Source organism: Melitaea cinxia, chromosome 7, assembly GCF_905220565.1.
Source record: "Melitaea cinxia chromosome 7, ilMelCinx1.1, whole genome shotgun sequence".
NCBI lineage: Eukaryota > Metazoa > Arthropoda > Insecta > Lepidoptera > Nymphalidae > Melitaea > Melitaea cinxia.
Genome location: NC_059400.1, coordinates 9,944,009 through 9,965,187, shown reverse-complemented (window position 1 = coordinate 9,965,187; position 21,179 = coordinate 9,944,009). Strand labels below are relative to the sequence as shown.

Here is a 21,179-nt window from a genome sequence, read left to right as displayed (position 1 = left end):
GCTTTTAACGATTTTAAACCGGTTATTCTACACAATAATATTTAAAAGTCATTTGAAACGTCAGGATATTAAAATAAAATCAACGCCGATACGAAATTAAAATCTTGTTCTCGCGTTCAACGTTTTTAATTAGGTAACAACTATACTTAAAAGTAAACCACACTTTTTTATGTTATTGCTATAGTTAATCTAAAATCGATCATGGAGTATATGACTCATATTCAAATAATCTAAAACGACATTCTTTAAGTAGCAAGTACAACTACTAAGTATGTTCAAGCTTTTAAATTTTATAAATTCTGCGTTAAAAATTTAAATGGCTATGCAAGAAACCAGTTAGACAAGAAAATTTATGCCGTGCCAGATAGTTTAGATGCCTCCGCAAAACCGCGCAGTATTTCATGATAGGCAACTTTGAGCCTTAGTGCGTTAAAATAGAGTGCATGAAATCAAATTAGAAATCGTCCTAGTTGACAGACTTGAAAATCACCCGGATTATTCATTTGTGCACTTTGTGCTTCGTGTTCGAGGAGATTAATCAATTTTTGCTTTTGTGCGTCTGTCGCATGCTCAATCATAAATTGGTGAAGTCGAAAACTAGCAGTTTGTGAGGAAATGTTACTGGCGGTATAAAAATGTTGATAAAATATTTATTAATTTTTTTAAAAGAGTATTTTGTATACACTTTTTTGAATAGATAATAAACTTTTGTATTACTGTGGATTAAAAATAATTTAAATAAAAGTATTCGATCCTGCCAGGATTCGAACCTGGAATCTTCTGATCCGTAGTCAGACGCGTTATCCGTTGCGCCACAGGACCTATTTATATTATCTGTTAAAAAAAGAAATGTTTTACGTGACGAATAATCAAATTATTTGAAATTTTTATTTTATTTTACGATATAGACTGCTCCCTCATCATATTGGTCTAAATTAACGTATGTACACTAAAACTAAGTTTAATTTACTATATATTTTACCTATTTACAAGGCTTAGAAGTAAAACTTCTTTACGCACGCTTGACTTGGGAAGTAAGCTGGTGAATGCGTGACGAGATCGTCACAAAAAGTGTGATCGGGAAATGTGGACTGAAGTTAAGAGAGAGATATAAGTAAGTGAAGATAGAAAGAGAGAGAGAGAGAGAGAGAGAGAGAGAGAGAGAGAGAGAGAGAGAGAGAGAGAGGAGAGAGTTACATTTCGTAAGTTTTACTACCGTCGTGTGATCTAAAGCAAACTCGTTTTTTTTTCTCGAATTCATGATCATCATTCTCGAATTACTTTAAATAAAATTCTATGATCAAACCGAAAATGAAATGCTAGACAAATTTTATGTAATTGTTTGTTGTTTTAATTGGTTATACAATCAGATTTGAAATTTAAGATTTTTTAAAAATAATTTTCGAAATAAAATTGTATAATTAAAAAATATATCGTTAACCTTATTGCCTACTTTGTGTGTGTGATTGCAATTATTTATTACTATTTCAGTAAGCGCTAGCTAATACTCGTTGAAAGTGCGCACGCGACGGCGCTGGCGGCGCATGACCTCCTTCGTGCTAACGGATTTGTAACCGTTGCCAACACATCTTCAACAGATGTTTGGTTTCGCGCTATTCAGATTATTACATAAGCAAAGCAAACATTACAATTTGGAATTTTTAAGATTCGATTACATTGTAACGAGTAGATACGTGAGAACTCTGAGGTCAAATTTCACAGTTATTCTTAAAGGTAGAAGTTATTTTGAATGAATTTATCGTGACTAAGAAAAGTTGTGACGTTTGCAACGAATCGAACGAAGATTGTTCTCCCATAAGCTCGTACTTAACTTTATTATTCATTTTTATACGAAAACAATGTAAGTAAATTATTTTAGACAGTACAGGAATATAAATAAAGCTTATAAAATACATTTAAAGAAAAGAATTTCACAAATTTGAGCTGAATAAAGATTAATTATACTTTTAACTTTCTCTGCTCTTTACTTTTATTCTTATTTAAATCGGAACATAAGAGACTATTAAAACCTCCATTCATATTATCACGTTCATTACAATACATTTTTCTTAAGAAAATTTTACTTTTAAGTTCACATTGTTGAGGAAGTAAAATAATTAGCGGTGACATTAAAAGAGACGATAAAAAGAGAACTCTCATGGAACTTGTGTTCCGGAGCTAGGTTTGCGGGAACCGTAACGTAAGGCTTAGGTATCCAATTTAACCAACCTTATTACTCTGTTCTTAAACTCTTACACGATTCGACTTTGTTGACTACGGAATAGTTATTGCGATTTTAATAAACAGTGAGTGTGATACAATTCTTTTTTTTTTTTTAATATTTAGTTTTTGTAAAATATATTTTGTAATATTTTTTATTTTAATCCAAACATACAAAAAAAGAACAATACAATAATAAAATTATATAATTTACAAAATATGAAATTATTACACATATACAACACAATATTGCTTAGTTTTGGTACATTTTACATTACAATTTTACGTCCTATGCTGGCAACATTCGTATAGGTGTGGACTGTAAAGCAGCTGCAAGCCGAGTCTACGAACTTTTCACCAGTATTGTTTCCAAAATCTCTGTAAATTAGACTTATAAATCTCATTATTTTGTATGCTTAGTGAATAAACGGCTTCATTATTATTATTTCTTTTATATGAATTAAATTATAGATATGAATTTATGTAACGTAACTTGAATTGGAGCGAACAAGATACGTGAAAAAGGTATTAATACGCAAATATTTAATTAAGACAGAATTTCCAGACTGCAGTTGTTTAACACCGTATATAACATCGTTATCATCTAAATTATATATATGATATTAAAAGATACCAAATTAAAAGAAGCCCTGACACAATATAATGATACAGGTTTCCTAAAAAAATGAAAATTCCAATTAACAATATATTTTTCGTGATAATAGGCAAAGCGTACAATTGCAACGCTCGAGTAAAAGCGAGGTGACGCTTTTTTATGGTCGAGGATTTACCTTCGTCACAGAGGATTAATTTACAAAATTATTTGAAAATATTTATACTCTTTGTGGAGCAAAGGTTGGTAAGGAGATTCCATTTCCATCTCACCGATTTTTAATATTCAACTTTATTTATCATTATTTTCGCTTTGTGTTTATCTTTAATTTGTGTTTTCGATCAAGTCGAAATAAATTATGGCATTCAGTACTGAATTTGTATTATTTATTTTTGATTAAACAAGCCTTATCAACTTTTCCTCTCTCAATTCCTCCTTGTTTCGAATATTGCAGTAAGCTAACATAATATTATTAAAAAAACAAGTAAGCTCTTTAACTAGCTATAACAATCACAAAGGAAATAATTCAAATATTGTTGACGATAATGGCCACTAGATATTAGAAAATATCTTTTTATGAAAAAGAAAATCCTTAGCACGACTTTTATTTAAATACAAATAATCTTTTGGCATAAAATTGTTTTAGATCTTCGGGAGAATTGAAGATAAATGGAACTGCTGTAAAAAAACTAATTCGCCTTCTGCGGAACGCTTAAATCCACTTAACCTACGCTTCAGGGTTACTTTTCGAATGTTTTTTTTGGACATTATTATGTTATTTCGATATATATTTAAAATACGAGAGATGATTAACGTAATAAACGCTTAGTTTTGTATTTTTGTTATACTGAACTAATATTAAGCCAAAATATATTAGACGAAAAACAGTGAATTAACATGCTTGCGAGGTTAAACCAAGTTTTTGTGGAGACCACTGTTTTTTTTAGTTTACCTGACACTCAAAGGAATAAAATTGCACTTCGAAATACGTACAACACGTACATCAACCAACCTGCAGACTAAAAATATGGTACTCGTAGCTTAGTTTCTAATTCCTCAACCCAATATCTTAAAGAACCTACTATATTTTTTTTATTCTCAACCTTTTAGTATAAACTATGCATATAAATTTACTTTGATACTTTAAAGTAAGATAAGTGTGAAGTTTTTAAGAAACAATGTGTGTTAGAATAATGCGGCCACGATGGAGCAATATAACGTAATTAGCGGACTACTCGCGATTCGCACGACTGCAGGCCTGTTGTTAAGGCATTAGGGGACATTAATGCATCTTTACATGGCTTCTATTAAAAGTAAATAATTACTGTTTTCATTATTCGTTAGACGTACTTATGTTCGCCTTTTATTCGTATTAGAAAATAATTTACACGGAACAGCTTTTATAGAACCGACGGTATAAATCCAATTTTATACATACAAGTAATGCAAACGTTAAACTGTAAAATGCACGTATACTTACATTAGTAATAGAGAGACGGAAGCCAAGTTGTTGAAATAGAAATTTGTAATACGCTAAATCATAAAACGATATTGAATAGTTAAGTAAATCAATATATGCTAATTATTCGTAGCCTGTTTTACCGGTTTCCGGTAAAATTTCTTCTAAGGAGGTAAAACAGGCCCTCTTGATTCGTATCAAGGTTTGATTCGTATCAACTGTCGAAATCTCAGGTATCTAATAGAAATATTTGACTAGTTAAGTAGAGTTTGACTGTAAAAGAGAAAGATATACTATAATCTTTTATCTGTTAGATATCATTATATACCAGATAGACATATCAGCATCCCGTAAATCAAATTAGTCTACCATCCAAGGTACATTACAAATTTCAAATAATCTTTTCACGAGTTTAAGCTACTTGTCGTGAAAATGAAAACATGAGGCCATCCTTTACATTAAGTCCGTACAGATAATAAAGCGGGGAGACGCCAGAGTACAACCGGTTACGTCTCAACGCAACATGCACTGTCCCCGTTTACCGCGCACAAGTCGTTGCATTGTTTGTTTAGTCGCTTTCCTACAACAAAAACTGATAACAGACCCACTAACAGAAATTATAACTTAGACGTAAAGATTTTATTGAAATAATATTTTTTTCTACAATAACAGGAAGTCTGACTTGTTGAACGTTAATTTTTTGTTCCCCATGACATCATCGGCATACATTATGAACGTGCAATGAAGCTTGTGCGCGTTGATGTCTTCCCTATCATGACGTGAACGCAAACTTATTAAAACTCAAAATAATATTGATTCTTCAACAGACTCAATATTATGATCAAAGTACGATAAAAGTCTTGAAAAATGGTGTATACAAAAGTATATATTAAATAAATATTTGTAATAAAATCATAGAATGAAAGTTGTCCAACCACCCGAAAGCTATTTCACGAGATTGGAATTTTGGTCAGTCTGACGAAGCGGCGCGCCCACCTGCTTTACACCACACCTGAACCAAAAGTATGTCACTACTGACTCCTCGAACTCGGCGATCGATCGTGGAAATTTCACATTACCTTAAATTAACACTCGGTTGAGTGCACACTACGTCTTAATAGTATTATAAATTTATAAAGTACAAACCTTTTTGCACGCCGCGGGGCGTTCCAAATATAAAATCCGGTTTACACTATCAGGGGTTGGGGTTAATGCACGGACACTGTGCTGTAACACACTCACCACACTAGAGTCACAAAGTCTGCCGCATTGTCGGCAGGCCGGTGCGGTCTCGACGGCCGCCAGTTCAACACTGAGGCTTTCTTTGAGACGACAAGCGCACGCGCAGGTAAGAATGAGACTATCGTCATTATGAAGCACACCACTGTAGGTTGTATTCGTGTGTGTACGGTAGTAAATCTAAAAGGTTCAGTATTATTGTTTCTATTTATTTATGTATTTTTATTTTAAAATTTTGATAACTAAAATAATTTTAAAGAAATAATTATGCTTAAGACATATCTAATATATAAAATTCGCGTGTCGCAGTGTTTGTAGTTAAACTCCTCCGAAACGGCTTGACCGATTCTCATGAAATTTTGTGTGCATATCGGGTAGGTCTGAGAATCGAACAACATCTATTTTTCATACCCCTAAGCTATATTATATGGGGGGGGGGGGGGGTTTGATGGTTAATAAAATATTATAAAATTTTGTGTGCATATCGGGTAGGTCTGAGAATCGGCCAACATCTATTTTTCATTCCCATAAGTTATAGGGGGGGAGGGGGAGTGAGAAGGTTAATAAAATATATGGCAAAACAACGTTTGCGGGGTCAGCTAGTATATATAATAAGAATATAAAATATATGTATGCATAAAAAAGTTGAATACGTTCAAATTTAAATTAATTTCTTATGTTTTTAGTGCGGGTATTTGATCTCTAGTGTTTCACCAATCCGACGTCGAATACTATAATATTTAATAATTAATTTTGACATATAAAACTTTGCGGTTTCAAAATACAGTAGTAGGTACCTAGTAAGAAATCTCTTGTATGTAAGTGAATTTCTTTATTATTTCTTTAGAAAATAGTTTATTTTTTAAAAAATGCGACAGTTCTGTTACACGATAGAATGTATCTAAATATGATATTCACGTAAATATACAAAAGTGTTAAAAATATATATTTTTTGATTTTCTTAAAACTACCAAAAATTAAAGAAAATTTAAACTTAAATGTAATCTTTACTTATATGATTATTAGCATATTTTTTTAATACATATAAGATGTATGTATAAATAAAAATTATCAAACGATATTCTTCCAATTTAACTAAGTATATCACAATACTCGTAAAACAAAATTCCAGGAAGTCTGCGGCACTTTCTCTCAAGGCTGACGACGACAGGCTCTGACTCAGTGACAATGAAGTTTCATTTACAAGTAACAATGTAAAGGCGTATGTATGGCCTTACTATACAATTTCGTTCATAGTGATTCATAGATCCGTATACACATACAAGAATGTTTTGGATTTAATCTGAACTTCTTGTGGCTGAGTTTAGGGGTATCTCTTATTTTGAAAAATGGGTTTTGAAAGTTGTAAAGTCATGATTCAGCCTGTAACGTCCAGTGGGATGGATAGATGATCTGCTAGGCATAGGCTTCCTTCTCCATGTAGGAGAATTATCATATTGTGTATATTTTTGAGATATTAACTTAACCGCAATTAAGAATACCAATTAACCTTGTATTAGTGTGCGAAAGTGTATATAAATAAATAAATAAGAATACATATGTGGTTACACCCAAAGATTTACATGGTTTTTATTGCTAAGAAACCAATACACAGGAATCACATTTAAGATGACGGTTCAGCTTTTAATATTCCTCTGCTGGGCATAGGCTTGTTTCTCTGTGTAGGAGAAGGAACAAAGCTTAATCCACCATGCTGTTCCAATGCGGGTTGAGGGATATATTCCTTACTATGAGTAACGATCGCTTTCAGGTGTATATGATAACAAGCGGGACCGACAGCTTAGTGTTTTCTGAGGCACGATGGGGAAACCCACAAGAACAGATATTCAAACCGGAAAGAAATATTAATAATATTTTACCGCAAAGCGTCGGTGTTTTAGGCGCTTACACGTACCATAACACCAGAGCGGTTGCACATTCAGTTTTCAGTTATGCGTGATATATTTGAGATTAACAATAAAACAGAGAAAATCCGCTAATAATTTTATTTTATCTGAATGTATTATGTCATGGTCAAAATACAGTTGAATCAGCGACTCGCAGTAGATGCGAAATTTCAATATAGCTAATGGAAAAAAATGAATTGTGAATAAAATATTATAGAATTAAATATTCTGGCATATTCATTGTAAATAGTTTTGATAGCACTCGCTAATTATCAATGTAATTAAATACACATTTTCATTCACTGTTAGAACTAAGTACGCATTTTTTTCTGTTTTCACGTTCAAAGTTATTTAACTCCATATAAAATTGTTATAACTCTTTTGAAATTAATGCATTAAAAAAAAACAAATAAAGTAGGTTTACAATGTTAGAACGGTTCCATTTGTTAAGCAGTCAAGATGTTTGATATCCGACAATTATAAAAAATTATTTTCATTTTGAAACGTATACAAATAACGAACTCATACAAAGCATAGTTGAGATTAAGCTGAGAGCCAACTTTTAAGAGGTTGTGTTCGTTTATAGGCGTCGTTAGGTACTTATTCATATATCACAACAAAAATAATAAAGCTAAATAGTATAATCATATATTATCGTGTACGTTGTAAAGTATTGTTCTTCGCATATTACAAGATAACTTGTGATTTTGTTAACGTCTATTGGGAGTGCAAGGTGACTTTTTAGAAGTCTTTTAAAGACCACTTAAAAATATCTTACTGCTAGTAACGATTGAAATATTAGAGAACAACTAGTTACACTATTTTAGATTTATTACAGTTAGACTATTTAATTTAAACATTGTGTTTTTTTATGATTAGATAGGTTTGCGTTTAACCACTATTTCACCTGATGTTAAGTGAGAATGTCGTCTAGGATAGAGCACACTTATCTAGAAGTAGCCTATTCACTCGCGACTTAAAGATCCCCAGATTGAAGCTATCCGGAAACACAGACGCTGGTAGAGAGTTTCATTATTTAGCCGTACGCATCAAGAATGTACTAGCGAATCGCTTAGTGCGTATAGTGGGTATGTCAACCATATAAGGGTGGCGTAACGTATTGCGTCTGGTTGTTCAAAGTGGAAGAGGTAGGGGGGAATCAGGTCGTGGAGTTCCTGCGCATACTCTCCGAAGTGTACCGGATAAAAAAACCAACAGGGCGGCGACCCTACGCCAATGATCTAAGCTTTGTAGCTTTGCAGCGACCAGAGTATTATCACCAATGAGTCTCTTGGCTCGCCTCAGGATTGACTCGAGAAGCTCAAGCTGGTACTTGGCAGAACCATCCCAAAGATGAGAGCAGTATTCCATGCATGATCGAACTTGCGCTTGATATAAATTTAGAATCTGTTCCGGAATGAAGTATTGTCTCACCTTCGAGAGGATGCCAAAGCTATTCGAGCCTTTGCTTCTATGTATGTGTCAAAATTGAGGATGAGATATGGGCACGGGCACACCCCGGAAAGAGGAAGTCAGGTGGAAAGGACTCCGCTTTGCCGAAAAGAGACACGCCTGGGTCTTAGAGGTGTTGAACTTGACCAGTTTTGCGTCACCGCAATTAGAGACAGCTTTAAGGGATAAGTTTAGACGCTTAATCATGGCTTCCCTCAGCGACTGGACATCCGACCCACTCACTCGCGCGTCGGACATGTAACGCTCACAACGGCACACCCAAAGGTCCCGGGTTTAAGCAGGTCGTTGATGTGCAGCAAGAATAGCGTTTCCGAGAGCACAGAACCCCGAGAAACCCAGGCGTTGATGGCCAATCGATCGGACTCGCAGCCGTCTATGACCACGCGGATCGACCGATCTCGCAGGAAGTCAGATATCCAGACACAAAGCGAAGTGGGTAAGCCATATGAGGAAATCTTGCTAATAAAGCCGTCATGCCAAACCCTGTCAAATGCCTTCGAAATATCGAGTGAGACCGCAATGGCTTCCCCGTGTCTTTCGATAGCCATATGTGAGTGGCATACATTAGAAGGTCACCCGTGGAGCGATTGCGGCGAAAACCGTATTGTCGGTCAATGAGAAGGTCGTTCTCCTCAAGGTATGCCAGGAGCCGGTTATTCAGTATACGTTCCATGCTCTTACAGAGTATGGACGTTACGGAAATGGGTCTATAATTGACAGGGTCAGCTCAACTGCCCTTTTTGGGCACAGGCTGTACGTTAGCTTGCTTCCAGGCTTTCGGCACATCTCCTGTCGCTAGATATATTATTATTTTTTTTATCCCATTTATGTAAAGTAAGAGTTATGTTAGGTGAAGTAAAACTGAAAATTCTGAGTGATTTTCTATAGACAGACAAACAGATATTGTGGTTCATTTTAAGTGTTCCGATAGTCTTAGTCATTCCAATACAATTTTATTTGACAACTAACCGGGAAGACGGTGATAAATTATAACAAAGCTTGTAGATTTTTTTTGTATTTTTGAAGTAAAACTTCTTTCCGCATGTTTGACTTGGGGAGTAAGATGGTGAATGCGTGATGGAAGCGTTACGAAAAGTGTGATCAGGTGAGACTAACTGAGAAAGAGAGATAGGTGCGAGCACACATTTTCTTTCTCTCTTTCTTTCATAGCCAGAGTACCTTTCGTATATCTAAGACCTCGCAAGCCTTTTTTGCTGAAGTTTTAATTCAGTCGTGTAGTCTAAAGCACACTCATTTTTATATTCATTTTTATTTTCTTGTCATTTTTTATGAGAATATGGAGAGAATAAACTACAATATCAACACGGCAAAAGAAGAACAAACGTAGTAGACAAAAGGTAGAAATATATATAGAATACATTGGAACCATATAGGGATATTATTATTATTGTTGTACAGTTCAAGGGTAGGCCAATGTCCAGTAGTGGACTGCGATAGGGTGAAGAGAGAGGGAGAGTAAGAGAATCACGGTTATAATAATTTTGTAAATTATTACCACTTTTAGTAATTTATCCATATTTGATTTTGCTTATTATACTCACTCATGTATATCACAAATCAATTTATGTGTTAAATTATATCAGGAATCTATTGCTATTAAGTAAAGTTAGAGACGGATCGATTACTAAGGCCTACTGTTAAACATACCTAGTTAAAACAAATACTCGGGTACCATTGAAACAATGTGTTTAAGCTAGTACGTGTAATGTACAGCTAACACAATTTGTGTTAAAGAATCGAGAGAAATTCGTAAATGAACTTACAAAAAAAGAAATAACATCATACAAAAGGAAACAAAAAGAAACATTTTAAGGCAACGTTGAAAACTTCGTAACTTTTCAATTCGGAATGAATTTTACTTTTCAATCAACGTACCAGAAATACCAAAAGCTTAAATAAGACTCTTTTTTATCAATTACATAGAAAAGGATTTGATGAACTTTTGTTCTCTTTTTACCGTAAAATATTTCGAGGTAATCATATAAATGACCTAAATTACTCATTTAATTCTAAAATTACCTTTGATTTCATGTAATAATTGGTTGATAAAGAAGCATTCTTGTTATTTATTATAAGCTAGATGACGCTCGCGGGTTTCACTACTTTGTCATTACCACATTAATTTTTACAAAATAATATATTTTATATTAATTTTTCTTCCTATAGTCCGATAAAAGAATATTTATACATAATACACAAAACATTATACTCATAGATATCTAGTTGGCGTAGTTTGTAGTGACCCTGCTTTCTGCTCCGGGGTTTGTGAGGTATTTATTTATTATATATAGGTACTATACAAATATTTGTCATGTGCAGGATTAAACTTATTTTCTACTGTCAAGTGAACAAATGCTACGCTAACGTGGTCTTATTATTTATTATCGTGTCTGTTATTACGTATAATCTAGATATATTAATACGTGAAGCAAAAAATTAGTACCCCTTTTTACAAAAATTACGCGGACGGAAGAGCATGAAAAAAACACACTTATAGTTTATACAAAGAAGAAGTGCATAATGCTTATATATTTTTTTAATATACATAAAAAGTACATCAAATCAATTTAAAAATAAAACATTACACACACTACCACGTATTTGACACACACACACGCACACACGCATATTATAATACTCTTTTGTTGATTGTCAGTCTGTAGTCAAATTAAAAAAAAATTAAAAAAGGTTTTTTAATTTCATTATTTTTGGTTTTTTTTTTATTAAATTTTTTATCATTTCAGCCTATTGCAGTTCACTGTTGGACATAGGCCTACACAAGTTTGCGCCAAAAATGGCGCGAACTCATTTTAAATTTTTAATTATGGTCGAATTTCGACCACTGGGCGACCACTAGTACTCATAAATATCTATAAGAAGTTATATATACTATACAAATATTTGTCATGTGCAGGGGTCAAACTTATTGTCAACTGTCAAGTTAATGAAAACGTGTTAATGCTAACGTGTTCTTATTATTTATTAACATATGTATTATTACGTATAATATATTCAAAACCATAATTAATCCGTTAATATCTCATTGCTTCAATTATTATTTATTCAAATAATTTTAAGCTATAATTTCTTGGGGCTTATAAATGTAATAGGTACATTATGTCATTACTTGTACTACATTGTACTTTATAATATATAACTTTCTTTAAGCTTTGTTTGTACTTTGTGGTGTACTTTTTTTCTTACAGTTTTAGTATCACATTTTTTTCAGTTCGGTCGCCCAGCCAAATGTCAAACCTGCCGTAAGGAACTTCGTTCCAATAATCATAATAATAATAATAATTGAGATTGTCGACATGTGGGGTGTGGGGTCTGCTGAAATAATCCCTATCGTAATATCTGCCAATGGTTTGATCCCGGTTAGCCTCGCTCACCATCTGAGGCAACTGGGGATCCGGGACGGTTCGCTCGCAGCCAGGATGCAGAAGGCGGTGTTACTTGACTCGGCTAGGAATGTCCGCCGGTTTCTCAGCCTACAGCCCTAACCCCCGGCCGTTTGATCTCCCTGCCGGGGCGTATTCCTCCACCCGCTTGTGAGTATAAGTAAATTTATTATATTATTTATATAAGTAGTTATTATAATATATGTATCTATTATGTATTGGGCGGGCGGAGTGACATTCAGTAAGATAATAATAATAATAATAATAATAATTTGCTCTTTATTGTACACATAAAAAGAAGTTTACAATTTATTAAATTATTCACAAAAAGAAATGTACAACAGGCGGTCTTATAGCTAAACAGCGATCTCTTGCAGACAACCAGCTTGGAGGATATAATGTGAAAAAAACGGAAAGGGTGTATAGACTTCAAATAAAAGAAAACAGGAAGAAAATCAAATATACACACATACGCGCATACATATATATGTTGCAGTCAGAACTCTTAACCAGTCAAAAGTACTATTGACTAGCGAAATCAGTCAAAAGTACTTTTGACTGGACAAGTTGGTCAAAAGTGGTTTTGACTGAAAATTATTGGTTATTAGTACTTTTGACTGCAAATTCGTGGTTAAAAATACTTTTGACTGACGCTCTCCGTCAAAAGTAGTTTTAACAGCAAAAAAGCGTCAGTCAAAAGCACTATTAACTCATTAGATGTGAATAAATTTAGTTAAATGATCTTGATAAACCATAATAAATTTATGCCCGCGATCTTCTTGCGACTGCATGTCAATCAGATCGACTTGGCAGCGGCTGTTCATTTCAGTGTGCAGGATCGGTTTCTAAACCTGACCCATCCTTTTCTTGCTTTTCTTCCTTTGGCATACTTCGCACATTGATAAATATATATTAATCATTTCTTTTGTAACATTAGCGTACTTTTTTGCCGTTTCATTCTTAAGTCTATCGCGACCACCATGCCCTATAGAAATATGAGCAGCATCAATAATGTCGTAGATTTCCTCAGCCGGCAAATATATTTGACAGGTTCTGTGTTTGTAACTAATTTTTTTACACCACAAACTTCGGTGTGTGTTAAAGCGTTGTAGCCTACTGTACTGTAATGGTGTTTCCTTTTCATTAAATTTCGCGTCTTCCACATCCATTGCAAACTTTTCAAATTTTTCTTTTGTCATCACATTGAAATGACTATCTTTCATATCTTCCATCGCTAAAATTCTTTGCAAAAAGCCTTCTTTCTTTTCGTAGTCACTCATTTTTGTTCTAATATCAGCACGTTCTCCACTAATAATGAGTAATATAAAAGTTTATATGTGCGTTTGTCGTTATTTTTATCGACCACCTTAACTTTTTAAGGGTTTTGACTGATACAACCAGTCAAAACCACTTTTGACGGAATCATTTAGTCAAAAGTACTTTTAACCAGCTCCATTGGGCAAAAGTACTTTTAACTGTTATTTTAGTCAAAAGTATTATTGACTAAAGCAAACGGTCAAAAGTACTTCTGACTGATTTTGCTAGTCAATAGTGCTTTTGACTGGTTAAGAGTTTTGACTGCAACATATACACTAACTACAAACAATATTAACTATACTAAAAATTACAGAACGTATTACATAAAAATATACAGGTGTGTCGTAAATAGTGAATAATCCGTTAACTAGGGGTAGTCCTGATGTCGAGCTATTATTAGGACTAATGACGAAGTGGACGACAGTAATTTCAAAGTCTTAAGTAGTGTTTCTTAACCTTCTTTTTGAAAGATTCCAGTGATGTTGCACGGCTAATGTGTAATGGTAAAGTATTTCATAACCGTGCAGCCTCAATGCAGGAAAACTTGCTGTAGAAGGCAGTAGAGTATTTACCGATTTTCAAAGTGAGATTTTCACGAGAACGAAGTGATCTATTGTGTGAATCATAGAGAAATTCAAAGCGTTCTTTCAAATAAGATGATATGATGGGACTAAATAATATAGAATATAGTAAAGATAGCACATTGAGTATTCCTGCGCAGACGTATAGGGAGCCACTTAAGTTTCCCACGGAACTCAGAGACGTGGTCGTATTTGCGGAGACCGAATATGATCCGAATATAGAGGTTTTGGAGACGCTCAAGTTTATTTAGTTGATCCTCCCCTAAGTCGAGATAGCAAGTGTCAGCGTAATCAAGGATAGGATGAAGAAGAAATTGGCCTAGAGCAACTATAGTAGGAGTAGGAAGAAAATTACGCAACCTTCTTAATGAACCGATAGATGCATGAAACCGATAGAGACATAAAGTTGTCAAACATTATATCCAAGTTTTTTACTTTTTCACTGAAAGGAATTATAACACCGGCAAAAGTTATTTGTGTCAAATTTGGCCAATCAATTCGTGAAATAAGCTGTTGGCTTCCGATAATTATAGATTGCGATCTTGACGGTCTAACTTTCAGACCAAATTCTTTGCTCCAACTGTTGATACGTTCGAGTTCCTGATTAAAACTGTTAATCATACTAGGCAGATCTGTTAAGCTTGTGTGCAAGTAAATTTGTATATATAATATTCAACACATTCAATCTCCGATTCTAGTTCCATAACACTGCTTTGTTTATTAATATGTAACTTTATCTTTTAACTTCTGTTTCATAAATATTTGTATTTTTATTAATAAGTTGTGTTGATAAAGTAATCGTTTTTAAAAAGACATTTGTTTCGCCGGTCACGTAACACATATACATAACATATTTTTAACATATTTGCATAGTTTTGATAGAAGTAAAATTATTAAATATTTGTCTGTTTCTTTTAAACTTTATACTTACAACACACTTCATCATTACAAATGTCATATAATAACTCTAAAAATAATTGTGTTTGCTCGCAGATCAAAAAAACCAACTCAAATTAACATCGGCAAAGAGTAGTCATCAGATCACGTTCAAATTTAGATGACATGACAAGTATCAGCTTTCGATTAAAACAAGAATCATCAAAATCGGTATACTCAGTAAAGGTAATTTTTTTTGTAACATACACATATGGTCAAACACACACATCAGCTGCTCCTGTGGTAAGCAACTAAATGCTTGTGTTATAGGTAACAGCGGACTGCTATAGATATTTTTTTTGATACATAGAAATAACACATATGTAAATGCAAATATTACAACCAGACTCTGGTGGGAATCGAACCAGCAATTTGCGGAGCAGAAAGCAGCGCCATTACAAACTGCGCCAATGGGCTAGTCAATAATTGTGTTTGCTCGCAAACGAATAAAAAACCGACTTCAATTACATCAACGAGTAATACAACGTAGATCGACGATAATTGTGTTTGCTCGCAAACGAAAAAAAAAACCGACTTCAATTACATCGATAAGTAATACAACGTAAGTAGACGAAAAAATAGTCAAGTCAATACGCGTTATCAAAGATTACTCAAAAAGTAGTTATCAGATCTCAATAAAATTTATATGTGACCACATGATAAACATCAGCTTTCGATTAAATTAAAAATTATCAAAATCGGTATACCCAATAAAAAGTTATTTCGGATTTTCGAGAGTTTCCCTCGATTTCTCTAGGATCCCATCATCAGATCCTGGTTTCCTTATCATGGTACCAAACTAGGGATATCCCCTTTCCAACAAAAAAAGAATTATCGAAATCAGTACATCCAGTAGAAAGTTATGCGGTATAATACAACGTAGGTCGACGAAAAAAGCGTCAAGTAAAAACGCATTATTAGATATAACTCAAAAACTAGTTGTTAGATCTCAAATAAATTTAAATGGGACCAATTGACACATACCACCTTTCGATTAAAACAAAATTTGTCGAAATCGGTCTACCCGGTCAAAAGTTCTGATGTAACATACATAAAATAAAAAAAAAATACAGTCGAATTGAGAACCTCCTCCTTTTTTGGAAGTCGGGTAAAAAGTAATGCAGTAAGTATAATACAACGTAGGTCGACGAAAAAATAGTTAAGTAAATGCTTATCATTAGATATAGCTCGAAAAGTACTTGTAAGATCTCAATTAAATTTAAATGGGACCACGGACCACGTACCACCGGTCGATTAAATATATCATCAAAATCAGTCCGCACAGTTAAAAGATCTGAGGTAACATACATAAAAAAATACAATCTAATTGAAAACCTCCTACCTTTTTGGAAGTCGGCTAAAAATAATAAAAACCTTACAAAAGCTTTTTGGTTATCTTAAAAAGTCATAACCTTTATAACAAAACAAAAAGAAATTGAAATGCTACATTTATTAGTTCATCAAATTAAACATTTGATATGAGCAAAAGTTTCTTCAAAGGCAATTGACTTCATAGGTAACAACGTATAAGCTCGAGGCAGCGGCAATTGTTCGTTATTGGGTTCGTTGATTGTCAAATACAAAAGAAAGACGTATCGGGCATAACTTAGAAAATTTCAGAAAATTTGAAGGTAAGGAAGGTAAGGGAGTTCGATACAATCTATTTTTATCGGAACTGAATATTTATTTTCTTTGTTCACCTTTGAAGCATTTTATTGCTACCTTTTATTCTTATCTCGCTTTGGAGTGAAATGTTAATGAGTTTACAGAATTCTGCACTACGAAATATTTATTCGTGCATTATGTAACATTACAACCTACATTTATTTAATTATTTTTGTAATATTTATAATTTACAACTTGAGAACTAAATATTTACAGATAGTTATGGTACAAATCATGTCCGCGTGGAATGATGCCGCGTGGAATTAATCGCTATTTCAAAATGGCTACAGCACCATAGACCATATCTATACTATTCAGTAGATTATTCAAAAGACAGAAGAATATAATCAGCCGCTGTGTATGGCATTTGTGGACTACGAGAAAGCTTTCGACTCTGTCGAGTACTGGGCTGTCCTGGACTTTCTGTAGAAATTTCATATCGACTGACAATATATCGAGGTACTGAGATGTATGTCCAACGCGGCGTCGATGACCGTTCATATCCAAGACCAGAGAATAAGAATTTTTCGCTGACGTAGGGTATAACAGGGAGATTTAATATCACCGAAACAGTTTACCACTACGCTGGAGGATGTCTTTAAGACCTTGGAGTGGGGGAACGAGGCATCAACGACAACAGCAAATACATCTCTCACCTTCGTTTCGCCGACGATATTGTCACCTTTGCGGAGATGTTGGATGAGGTAGGCCAAATACTGGCCGGCCTAAACGAGTCTTCCCGATGGGTTGGTCTCGGTATGAACTTGGAAAAAACGAAAGTTATGTTTAGCAACCAAGTCATACCAAGACTGGCATCGGTCGAAGGTACCCTTCTCGAAGTTGTTCAGGATTGTATTTATCTAGGCCATACCAGCCAACTAGGCCGCTACAAGTTCGAGAAGGAGGCGGATAGGAGGATTCGATTGTGCTGGGCGGCATTTGCTAGACTTCCTCGAGTCTTCACTTCGAAGACTCCGTAATGCATGAAGACAAGTCTTCGAGCATCGCGTCCTGCCTATGTTAACATAAGGAGCCGAGACGTGGAGACTGACGTCCACAAATTTAAAGTCACTCAACGTGCAATAGAATGGGCTATGCTTGGGGTTTCTCGCAAAGATAGGATTAGAAATGAGATTATCCGCGAGAGAACGAAAGTAACCGACATAGCTCACAGAATCAGCAAGTTGAAGTGGCAGTGGGCTAGTCATCTGTGTCGCAGGACCGATGGCCGTTGGAGCAGACGGGTCCTGGAGTGGAGACTGTGTCTCGGCAAGCGCAGTGTGGGACGTCCTCCAACCCGTTAGATCGACGATCTACGTAAGCTGCCGGTGTGGGCTGGATCAGGAATGCGGAAAACCGGGATGTCTGGCACGAGCTTGGGGAGGCCTATGTCCAGCAGTGTACTGTAATAGGTTGAACTGACTGACTAATCCCTAATCCCTAATAATATTATAAATGTGAATGTAAGTTTGTTTGTTACGCATTCACGCGAAAACTACTTAACCGATCTTCATTAAACTTTGCACACATATTCTTGGAGGTATTAGAAGTAACATGGGATCATTTTTATTAAAAAAAATTCAAAGCGCGCGAAGCCGCGAGTAAAAGCTATTAATTATATATTTTTGTTTATTTTAATATACATATATTTTAACGTAAGTAGCCAACTTAAACGTGTATAATCACTTCTTCCACTAAGCAAAGACTTACCAGGGTTGTTTAAGTACACTTTAGTACTGAGAAAAGTACCTTATTAGCTGACAATGTTTTTTCTTCAATGATATCAAGCTCTAGTAACTATTTAAGTGCTTCTATTTGTTTATATAAATGTAATGTATAAACTTATAAAAAATAGTGTTAGATGTAGTAAAAATTTACGTATTAAATATATTTATTTTTATTTTAAGTGCAATTTCCGTTAAGTCTCTATGCCATTACACCTTAGCGTTAATATTGAACTTAAGTTGAGTTAGTTATATAATAGACATCAATCACGTGTCTGCATTATAAGTACTTTAAAACTTTAGTCACATAAAATTGTGTGACAATGAGAACTTTATAAATAATTATAAGACATATTCAAAGACGTGAGGCTAAAAGCTTTGATAATGGCTAAACTTTGCTATAATAAGGAGGTCCAAAGTTTATAGCCTTGATTTTTATGGCCTTTGTTATTAGTCATGTAGTGGTGAAAGTACTTCTATGACACAGAATTTGCTAAACTTCGTACAAGAATATAAATTAAGTAACCAGTAAGTGTGACTTGTTTAAGTGAAAAAATTCTGTATCCTCCTGTTATTTAGGTTCATGTTATTATAACAATACAGTCGACTCTCGTTGATTCAAACCAGCGATAATTCGAACCTCTCTTTAATTCAAAGTCGTCACGAGTTCTCTACAAAATCTCTTGGTATTTTGAAATAAATCAATACATTTTTATACACTTGGTAATTGGAACAAAAAAACTATTGTCACGTAACAAAACGACGCGTTAAATCGAACTCATCGGCGTCGAACACTCGACCATTCAAAGTTGCAGAGAGAAAAAAACAGAAAGCTTGTAAGTAGGTACATTTCGAGACAAGTTCAAACTTGTAAATACGTGTATCATCGTACATGAGTCTTTTTTTATAATGATTAGTGTGACACACACTTCCCCACGAATTGGTTTGTTATGTTTCAGTTACTGTTACTTTTTCGTTGAATACAGATTAAAAGTTTGTGTTAGTTATGAGTCCTAAAAAGTATAAATGCTTGACGAATGGTGAAAAGAAGAGGTAAATCGATAAAGTAGAGGGAGGCGAGAAGAAAGGTGACTTTTGTCATTGTTAAAGAATAGCAGTTAATAAATTTGTAGGTAATAATTGATCAACACTTAATAATTCGAAGTTTTATTTATTTGATATTTCGAACACTCGATAATTCGTAATATTTTTCGAGTCCCCTGAGTTTTGAATTACCGAGATTCGACTGTATTATGTATATTAACGTATTTTTTTGGGCTATGGTATTCGCATGTACGAGTATAATAAAATCCCACAAACGATATTCAGATTGTCTGAGAATAAATTTAGTATCTTAAAAAATAAATAAATAGCTAAAGCTTATTATTCAGTGCAGGATTACATAGATGATAAAGATGTGCGAACTTAGTGATGCTGTATTTCATGCAAGATGTTATCAAATATAAAGTAACTCCAGAGTTTCTTGCCATTCCTTGTCTGCAGAATCTGCATTAGGAACTGGTAGTAGCTTCACTTTTAAAAATAATATAATTGTGTTTGCAGGCAAACGACAAAAAACCGACTTCTTGACGAAAAAATAGTCAAGTAAATACGCATTATCAAAGATTACTCCAAAAGTTGTAATCAGATCTCGATGAAATTTAAATGAGACCACATGATAAACATCGGCTTTTGATTAAATTAAAAATCATTAAAATCGGTACCCCCAATAAAAAGCTATACGGATTTTCGAGAGTTTCCCTCGATATCTCTGGGATCCCATCATCAGATCCTGGTTTCGTTATCATGGTACCAAACTAGGGATATCTCCACTCCAACAAAAAAAGAATTATCAAAATCGGTTCATAAACGACGAAGTTACCCCCGAACATACATAAAAAAAAAAAACTGGTCGAATTGAGTAACCTCCTCCTTTTTTTGAAGTCGGTTAGTAATTAAAATTTTAATCTGTAAAATGACGATTCGAAGGTGCATCGTGCATAGTCACCACGCAGGGCAGGTGGGTTGGTGACCGCAGGACTGGCCTTGTCGCACCGAAGACGCTGCTGCCCGTCTTCGGCCTCTGCATTTCAAAGCCAGCAGGTGGATGGTTATCCCGCCATCGGTCGGCTTTATAAGTTTCAAGATGGTAGTGGAACTGTGTCCTAGTCGCCTCTTACGACACCCACGGGAAGAGAGGGGATTATGTTCTTTAATGCCGTAGCCACACAGCAACAACGTGTTATCTATACATCTATACAAATAAATAAAATTGAAGTGCCTGTCTGTAATATTAAAATAACCGGAGATAACCAGGATACATATATCACAATAACGTTTTTTTTTTTTTACAATTTTTGTCTGTCTGTCTGTCAGTTTGTTCTGGCTAATTTCTGAAACAGCTGGACCGATTTTGACAGGACTTTCACTGGCAAACAGCTGATGTAGTAAGGAGTAACGTAGGCTACTTTTATTTTAGAAATGTATTTATTTTATAACCTTGCGAACTAAACAATAACTTTTAAATTCAACGCGGACGAAGTCGCGGGCACAGCTAGTTTTCAAATAAAAATATAAATACATTTCAATTTAATATATAATATATTGTACAGAAATATTTAGT

The 21,179-nt window shown here is 34.3% G+C and overlaps 1 non-coding gene across 1 annotated transcript; it reads right to left on the bottom strand.

The window, feature by feature from the left end:
* Positions 1-749: 749 nt before the first annotated feature.
* Positions 750-822, bottom strand: Trnar-acg. The gene has a single exon. It is a non-coding gene; the product is annotated as a tRNA-Arg (tRNA).
* Positions 823-21,179: the final 20,357 nt, after the last annotated feature.